Source organism: Nicotiana sylvestris, chromosome 2 (genome assembly GCF_000393655.2).
Source record: "Nicotiana sylvestris chromosome 2, ASM39365v2, whole genome shotgun sequence".
Taxonomy (NCBI): domain Eukaryota; kingdom Viridiplantae; phylum Streptophyta; class Magnoliopsida; order Solanales; family Solanaceae; genus Nicotiana; species Nicotiana sylvestris.
The window spans coordinates 186,120,301-186,129,981 of record NC_091058.1 but is presented as its reverse complement, the minus strand read 5'-3'; positions in this window follow the sequence as shown (position 1 = coordinate 186,129,981).

Sequence of the window (9,681 nt, the reverse complement as noted above, 5' to 3'; positions counted from 1 at the left end):
TTTGTCTCCTTTAACTGCCTTTCCTTTACCCTCGATTGTTCATCTCACTTCTCTCCGGGTTCGGCCATGTTTGAGACCCGTTATATGATTTGTCAGTTCCTTGTTCCGATCCATGGGTATCTTCGATCTCACTTGAGCCAATAATAAGTAACGTCGTTCTTCGTTTCACAACGGGAAATCGGGAGTAACTCTACCCTCGATTTTACCCGTAAACAGTTTCTATTGCATAGATTTCAATTGACAAAATTAATTCGTTATGAAATGTTTTTATTGAAATGAAAATGCATATTGTCTTACCATGATTCTTAAAAGTTTGGCCCCACTTTATGATTGAGGGGGTGTATGATACATATTGAGTACTTGTACTTTATACTCACGTCTCTTGCTCGGGGTTGTTACATCTCTTTCATGGAAGCACGCATTGAGATTCAAGATGATGTGGTTACCCGCTAGGCGACTCCGTCTCTTCTCCAGCTTATTATGGTGATACTGCTTCAGTAGGTATTTTATAGTCCAAGTTTTATTTATCAAGTAATCCTTGTGAGCGAAAATCCTTATTTCCCTTGAAATACTCCTCAAACTATTTTTTAAATTTCAATATCATGTTGAAGTCAAAATGATGCATATTTAATATTGGTAAAATAATATAGGCAATTATAAGAATTAATGAGAGCGAATGAAATTTATTAAACATTAACATATGAAAGAAAAGGCTTAACATTTTTAATTAAAAAAATAATCGGATACATTAGGTATTATATTACATCATATAATATAGTACTTAGCCAATTTGCAGTCGCACAATTTAGGCCGACACAGCGCGGCAGCGCCTAGGTCCTTCAGCCTAATTTTCGCCATTGCGCTCTCCATTCACGATGGCGGACTCAATCTGATTTCCTTTTTTTTCTTTCTTTTGGTTAAGCTTTTGCTGAAAGTCATGTTGAACTACAATCTTTTTTCTTTTTCTTTTTTTATTTTTTGACAAAGTATGTTGTGTGAGCACGTAATTTTTGCCCTGTACGAATTACTCCCAAAGAATTCAAAATAAAATAATTTTTATTTTTGTATGCAATTTTGTAAATTTTCATGATATTTTCTGTTATTGTTTGCATTTCTTTGTGCATGTTTATTTGTAAAATTAATGAAAAATACAAAAAAATATATATTGTAGTTAATTTTAGGATTTACTTTGACATTTTGGAATTAATTAATAAATATATGAAAATTTTAAAAAATAGGTATTTTGCATTTTTAATGTTTAAGTTAAATTGTGTGATTTTCTTTTAATTCGATATTTAGGTATTTTGCATTGAACTCTTATAAGAACTTGAATTGAAACTGTGTTGATCAATTGTTTGGACTACACTTCCGTTAAAAATGCTTGGGACATAATAATATTAGTTAATAAACACTAAGTTAGTGGGATTGTAAAAAGGGAAAGACAACTAGTAGTGAAGACAACACTTGCTGATTTTAAGGGTTAAAGATAGTATAGTTAATTGTTCACTAAGGCTTAAAATAAAAATAAAAAAAAGATTTGAAAGCTTATAAGACACAGAGACCCTTCCTCAAAAAGGGAGGAGCGGCGATTCCGATTTTGGCTCTTCTTCCTCATTTTCTCGTGGGCATCAGGAGAGAACCAGAAAAAAAACAATCCTCTCTCACTCCTAAGAACGACCAGACCTCTCTCACTCCCTCCCCATTTTCTTTTTCTCACTCACACACGCAAAGTCATAACAAAAATAGTTAAAATTTCTGAGTTCAAGCTTTACACTCTAGATTTAAAAAAAATACATCTAAAGAAAGAGTAAAATAAGAGTGGTCTCAATTTCTGCTGCACTACCTTGTGATTTCTGAGATTTTGAGCTATCTTTTGGGCTTGGAATTGAAGCCGCTCTTGCTGGGTTTGTTGTGGCTGAACATTGGCTGGACTAGTAGTTGATTCTTCATACCTAGTTTCTCTTTGACCTTTATTTGGTCGTGGATTCTCTGTTTGATTTCAAGTTACTAGGTATGTGACTATACCTTTGAGTTTTGTTAAAATGTTAATCAAAAATCTGAGTTACATGTTAGTTTGTTATTTGATATGAGATTTATCCACACTGGTGTTAGTTTGTGCTTGTTATAAATATTCATGCCGTCACTTGTTTGAGTATAATACAGAGTATTGAAATAGTCTTTAAGAGTTCTGCTCGTTGGTGAGTTTAATGCTTATTTCCTATCTCAAATTCTGGTGGCCAGATTTTGAAAGAGAATATGGCTTCTTTGGGGCAGCTCCTTCAAGTCATTTTTCCTTTAAAAAATGGTGTATATTATACTGATACATGGGGTGAAAATGATCACTCCTTTAATTACCTCCCTTGGTCTCTACTCTTGTTTAACTCTTGAAATTGTTGTCGAAGGCACAATACTTAAATAAGTAAAGGTGAAAATAAAAAAATAAAAAAAGCAAAACAAAATTCCATAAAGAAAAGAAACAGAGGGATATATATGCTTAATTACTGATAGTTGTTTTATTATGTATGTTATCACTTAAGTTTAATATGAACCTGACCTATCTGTGTGCTCTTTCAAACATAATTCAAGAAGAGTTAGAAGTTGCTCTTTCCAATTCAATCACAATGGGAAAATATTTATATAGTTACTGTTGGCATGGACATAAAATGTGAAAGGAGCAAATTTGGCTTCAAAGATTTAGCTTGAATGTTATAAACACTTGTTGCTTCCGGTCAAGTATATTGTTTAATCCTCACTGTATTTTCAATTTCTTAATAACTAAAGGTGATAATCTGGTTAGTTTTATTACTACTATTAGTGCTAAGATCTGTTGCTCCCAGTCACGTGAGTTTTGGTTTTATCTAATGTTATTAATGTGTTTGGTTGATGAAGGTTTATGGTAGATCCTTTGCCGTATTTAACTCCTTCATTCATGTCATTCACTGTTTGTCCGCTCCCTTATGGCTTGGGAGATGAAGAACATATGAACATCGTAGCATGCTTTAGGTGCGATTAATTTTAAATCATTATGGTCATGGGTACGGTTCCCGTGGCATGGTCATGATACATAAATCTCAATCGAGGCGTGCCATTAGTTGAATTTTCATGGCCCTCGCAAAGTTGAAAAATGTGTAGTTGCTTTAGGTGCGTATTTTAAAATTTACCTTCCTAAACTCGGGTGCGCATTTATGTGACCCAAATCCAAATCTCAACAACATTAGATAAAATGTGTTGCGGACTGCGGGTGCATTTATGTGGCGTGGTTCAATACGTATTTTAAATGACGTTGCAATCTTCCTAAAATGAATAAAAGCGGTTATAAAGTTAAAATTGAACCATAGGCTAAAACGTGAATTAAAACCAGATAAATAAGTCGAATATGACAGTTGAGCGACCGTGCTAGAACCACGGAACTCGGGAATACCTAAAACCTTCTCCCGGGTTAACAGAATTCCTTATCCGGATTTCTGGTTCGCGGACTGTAATACAGAGTCAATCTTTTCCTCGATTCGGGATTCAACCGGTGACTTGGGACACCATAAATCTCCCAAGTGGCAACTCTGAATTAAATAATAAATCCCGTTTTGATTGTCCTTTAATTGGAAAAACTCCCTCTGCGCCTTTGCGGTGGCGCGGGTGAAAAAGGAGGTGTGACTTCTCTGGAGACTCTGCTGGGGAAGGTAGCCCAGAATCTCTGGTTCAGGGTTCAGAATTCGAGCTTAGATAAATTGTTATATTTGGATTTATTTATTATCTGATTCTATTACATGTTTTGTCCTAATGTGCTAAAATGTTGCTTTTACTGCTTTGATATTATCTGAACTATATATATAAACTGCTACGAAATCCCTCTCTTCTCTCTCTTGAGGAGTGCACGCTGGTCGTGACTTCTTTCTGTTAGTGTCATATTCCAAAATAGAACGAGGATTCGGATGAGTTGCAAAACCGGATGATCTTTTGGTTACCAGTACGCAGTTCCCATCCCCGGCTCGAGTTGTCCGCTCGGGTAAGCTATGTCTAAAACAAACACCCAGGATAAACCTAGTATAACAAAACCTCATGCCGGATCCCTAGTAGTAACGCTTATTTGCATCATGTGCACTTGACTTAGGGGACTCAACACAGGAGTTGGGTCCGTCTAGGACAAGCGACCTGAAATGAAAAAGACCATTCTGCTGCATCCTGTTTGTTTCACGCATTTATTTGCTGTAGACTTGCATGCTGACCGGCTTCTGAAAATACTGGAATATCAGAAAAAGAGAAAAAGAAAATAGCAGTGTAGAGAGATAGTTCTGAGTTACCGGCGAACTTTGCCAAAATTTTGTGAAAAAAAAATATTTTTTTTAGTGGACAAGTCTTGTTGTAAGAATTAGTTTATTGTCGTTACCCGAACTACGCCGGTTTGATTCTCACAGGATGTGAGATACGTAGGCAGCCTTCATCGGGTCCAACCTCCCCTTTTGCAAAAATAGCCAAAAAATATCAAAAATTTTAATCTTTCATCATAAATAAGTCGGGTGATTCCATTCTTGTAAAAATAGCCGAATGTCCCTAAAAAGACGTCGGAAGGCTGTTTTTGCAAAATAGCCACTTTTTGTCATTTGTAAGGTTTTGTTCGGTTGGTAAAACACAGCCTTTAAATCTTCTTCGAAGTGCTGAAAGGCCGTATTGACAAGACCAGAGTTTTATTTAAATGTGTGTCAATTTTATTTTATTCTTTCTTTGAGTCCAATGAGTGTTAATAACCCCAAACAAACATACAGAATGAGCCCGGGTCCAAGTTTGCCGGTAACAGTTAGGAGCAAGATCCCTTTGGAGTTGCGCTTGTGGTGGGAGGATTTGGAAAAGTCAGAGCGAGATAAGATCAAATCACATCTGGGAGGCCTCACCAGTTTGTTGAACGCCAGACCCAGATGCGACATCATAAAAGCTTTGGTTATATTTTGGGACCCGGCCCACAACGTATTCCACTTCTCGGATTTTGAACTCACCCCAACCTTAGAAGAGATAGCAGGTTATATGGACATTACTGAGGGGCTAAGGCACAAATATCGGATTGCTCCAAGAGCCGTCAATTCGCACAAGTTCATGGATCTACTGAAGATAAGCAAGGGAGTCCCGTACTCTGAGTTGGATAGAAGTTTTTCTACTCTGCAGTTCATATACCAGAGGTATGGGCATATAGGAGGGTTCGACGATCTGGAAAGCGGGGTTTACAACAGAGGGAATCGGACAAAATGGGATGAACATAGGCGGTTCGCCTTCATGGTAGCATTCATGGGCATTGTGGTGTTTCCTCGGAAAGACAGAAATATTGATTTGAAGGTGGTTGGAGTCGTCAAGGTCCTAATTACCAACAACAAAAGCACGCTTGCCCCTATGATAGTGTCCGAGATATACCGAGCTCTCACAGCCTGTAAAGCCAGGGCAGACTTTTTCGAAGGATGCAATTTGTTATTGCAAATATGGATGATCGAGCACTTGTGTCATCATCCTCAGTATATAAGCTATAGATCTACAAATGAAGGTTGTATTGAAGGATATAACACGAGGGTTTCAGGGCTCAAATTGCCAGAAAGGTCTGAAGACTGGGTATCTTGCCTTCGCGCCATCACTGCAGCACAAATAGGGTGGACATTGGGTTGGCTTCCTGTTGAAGAAATTGTGTACATGCCCGCCACGGGTCCTTACTTCCTCTTAATGGGACTCCGAGGCATTCAGCCTTATGCGCCTTATCGGGTGATGAGACAGTTAGGGAGGTGTCAGGTGGTACACCCAGATGAAGATCTCAGTGTTTATGCAATCGAGGTTAGCACCAATGGCAAATTTCAGGAAGAAATCGTTCGTTCTATATGGAATGAATGCCAGTATTTAACGGTAAACACTCGAGTGCGCGACCTATCCAGAGGCGAAGTCTCACCTGCTTATATCGCCTGGTACAGGAAGAGAGACGTTGTAAGGGACGAGCCAGAACAGCCAACCAAAAAACCTCACATTCAAGAGTTCGTTGAGGCGTCACAAGAACCGTGGGACTAGTTGGCCAAAGAGCGCGAATACCGGGCCGAAGTAGGCAAGCTGAAACAACAGATCAAGGATCTGAAATTTGAGAACAAGGTGCAAGTTGCTGCCGATGAGGGAGAGAAGAACAGGTTAGCCCAAACAAATGAGGCTCTCAAGGCTCAGATCCGACAAATGATAATAGATGCTGACAATCAGCAAAGAGTCGGTCGGATGAAAGATTGATTTACGGACTAAAGAAGGAAATCGGTGAGTGCCGGGATGATTTGAAGAAATCTGAGAGTACCATAGCACAACTCCAGGTACAATGAGCAAAGAGAACGAAAGAGCGCACACAGTACCTACAGCAGGCAAGGAAAGATTATGAAAATACCATTGTCAGTGTAAAAGGGAAAATGACCACCCTCAAGGACAAGGCAGCTAAGCAAGCTGAAGCTTATGAAATCAAAAGTGGACACTGTTACGATTTACTGGCTCGAATGGAAGATGAAATACGGCAGCTACAAAGGCAACATCTCCAGGATTCTCAGGTTTTGGGGGGCTGTAGGGATCAGATAAGGCGCCTGCTCATAGAAAAAGGTCGAACCAGGCACAAGATTGGGACTATTGCCCATGCCATTATTAGGAGATGCAGAATGTGCGAAGACATGACCCGCTCTACCTTCATGTCAGCAATAATGATTTTCGTCAAGCGGACAATGTACTAACAGGAGCAACTTGAAAGGGATCTCGCAAGTAAGCCCGCAGCAAGGCCGAACGATGCCTCGCGGGCACCAACTTTTGGAGCTTTAATGTATTCATAGTTCGAGTTAGTGCTTTTGTTTTTAGAGTCTGTTGTCTGTCTGTATATTCTCTTTTGCATCAAAATGTGTTAGTAGTTTTTTTTAGTCCGTAATTGGTTTTACTTCGGGTTGTTTCTCCTTTTCAAAAAATGTTTAGTTTGTATTATAATGTTTCAGTAAAGAAAATGGAAAATTCCCAAAATTTGCTTTCGCATTTATGTGTCAGAACTACGCACGGTCTGATTCATGCGGGGACATGATACGTAGACAATCCACATAAGATTCGACCACCACTAAAAAAGGAAAGTTTGAAGGCACTTAAAAGAAGTTGGAATGACGCATGCAGTCAAAACAAAGACATGATAGAAATGGTTAAACTGCTTAGGAACATTGCATCCCCAACGTGAAATTGCAATATGTGTTAAATTCTAACGCTAACAAGTTTGTTGTTGATCCAGAGATTTCGAAACGGTTAGCTCGTTAGAACGTTCTGGCAGATTACCATTACCACACAAGATCTAAAGGGCCCATTCCAAAAAGCATGTCTGGTTCGGACAAAAGTGTTGAGGAGGAAAAAATGAAGATGCAAATGATGAAGGAGGAAGTAGACAGGTTGAGACAAGAGATAGCTGGGATGCACCTAGCCTGGGCTAGGGGACAAACATCATCAATCCTTCCCCCTACTCCTACCCTCTCACCGGCTCGGACTTCGAAACACCCTCCCACTGGTCCATCAACGAGCTTCCCCATTGCCCAATACTATCAAGGGGAAATTTCCTATAATCCCCAAGCCCCACCACCCAAACAAAACCCTCCTCTACCAACTGTTCCTGTTTTCGTGGCACCTCCACCCGCCACATTGCAAAAATCATCCGATGAACCAGTGTTTCAGGTTCACTACAACCAATACTATCCTCCCGAACTCACCTTCAAAGCACCCGAGCCATACACTTACACCCCTCACCTTCAGCTCCCGGCAGAAACTGAGAGGCCGGCTAAGAATCCGGAGCAGGACGAAGTGCTTCGTAAAGTGAAAAGCCTGGAGCAGTCCTTCAAGAATATGCATGGATTGGGTAGCCAAGTAAGTGTGACCTATAAAGATCTGTGTCCCTTCCCCGATGTTCAATTGCCGGCAGGTTTTAAGATGCCAAAGTTTGATCTATATGAGGGACATGGTGATCTCATGGCGCATATATGAGGTTTCTGTAGTAAGATGAGAGGGGCAGGTGGAAAGGATGAGCTGATGATAGCTTATTTCGGTCAAAGTTTAAGCGGGTCCGCACTAGAATGGTACACAAGGCAGGATCCTAGCAGGTGGTATACCTGGGACGATCTAGCACAAGCATTTGCAGGTCACTTCCAGTATAACCTTGAGATCGTCCCTGACCGTCTCACACTGTTGAAACTTGAGAAAAATCCTGGAGAGAGCTTCAGGGAATTCGGATTCCGTTGGAGAGAACAAGCAGCAAGAGTCGATCCACCAATGAGGGAAGGTGAAATGGTGGACTACTTCTTACAAACTTTGGAGCCAACTTACTTTGGTCACCTGGTGACGTCAGTTGGTAAATCTTTTAACGAAGTAGTAAAAATGGGTGGTATGGTTGAAGAGGGACTCAGGTCCAACAAGATAATGAGCTATTCGGCAATCAAGGCCACAACTCAGGCTATCCAAAGCAGCACGGGAGGTGCGCTCGGGAAAAAGAAAATAGAGGAGGTCGCAACAGTCGAAGCAGGTACTTGGTCCAGATCCAGAGGTCCTTCCCCTCGCTACCAACCTAGACCCCATCACCAAAATTATCCACACACTCCATACAACCCTCCACAACCCTATTATCCACTGCAAGAGCCACATTTCTCCGTCCATCATGCCCAAACTTACACCCAGCCTCCGGCTCGCCCACAATGGCGTGCGCCGTTTCCCCAGAATACATATCCACCTCCACAAAACATATACCCACCTCCGCAAAGCACATATCCACCACCAAGGGCCTACAGGAATCCTTCAGGGCTAGGCTTCCGCGGAAATCAGGCTTTTAGAAATGAAAGGGTGCACAGACAGAGAACATTCACTCCACTGGGAGAAACCTATACTACTCTATTCCACAAATTGAGGCAATTAGGCCTATTGAGTCCTGTTGAGCCCAAATTGCCAAATCCCCTTCCCAAAAATCTAGACCACTCGGTAAGCTGTGAATATTGTTCGGGGGCTCCCGGACATGATACTGAGAAGTGTTGGAAGTTGAAGACTGCCATACAAGATCTTATTGACACAAATAGGATCGAGGTTCAGGCACCAGAGGCACCTAACATCAATGAGAACCCGTTGCCGGTGCACCATGAGGCCCACATAATCGAACTAGTGCATGAAGGAGGGAAGCCCAAGAAACCCTCACAAACGGTAATGATGATTCGTGCCAGTCCAAACAAAAAGCCGACCAGTGGAAAGGCAGTGGTACAGTTGGGAAGGGTAGATGACCAGCCAGTTGTGGTAATGGGGAAAGGTTCGTCTGTTGTTGCGAAGAAGCCAGAGCCGGTCAAGGTAGTGCTGCAGGGATTATCAAGCACACCAGTGTTAGTTGTGAAGGGGGCCCGTATAGAACCAGTTGTTATCAGGCCAGTAATGCAGTTGCTGATAACAAGTGAGAAAGCTGTGCCCTGGAGCTACAGTCAAGTGACTGTGATGCATAAGGGGAAAAAGGTTGTGGAAGAAGTATGCGAGGCCCAGGGGTTAACTCGTTCGGGAAGATGTTTTGCTCCCGTAGAATTGAGAAGAGACAATCCTATAACCATAAAGAAGCCGGTGACAGAGGAAGAAGCAGAGGAGTTTTTGAAGAAGATGAAGGCATAGGACTACTCCATTGTAGAGCAGTTGAGGAAGACCCCG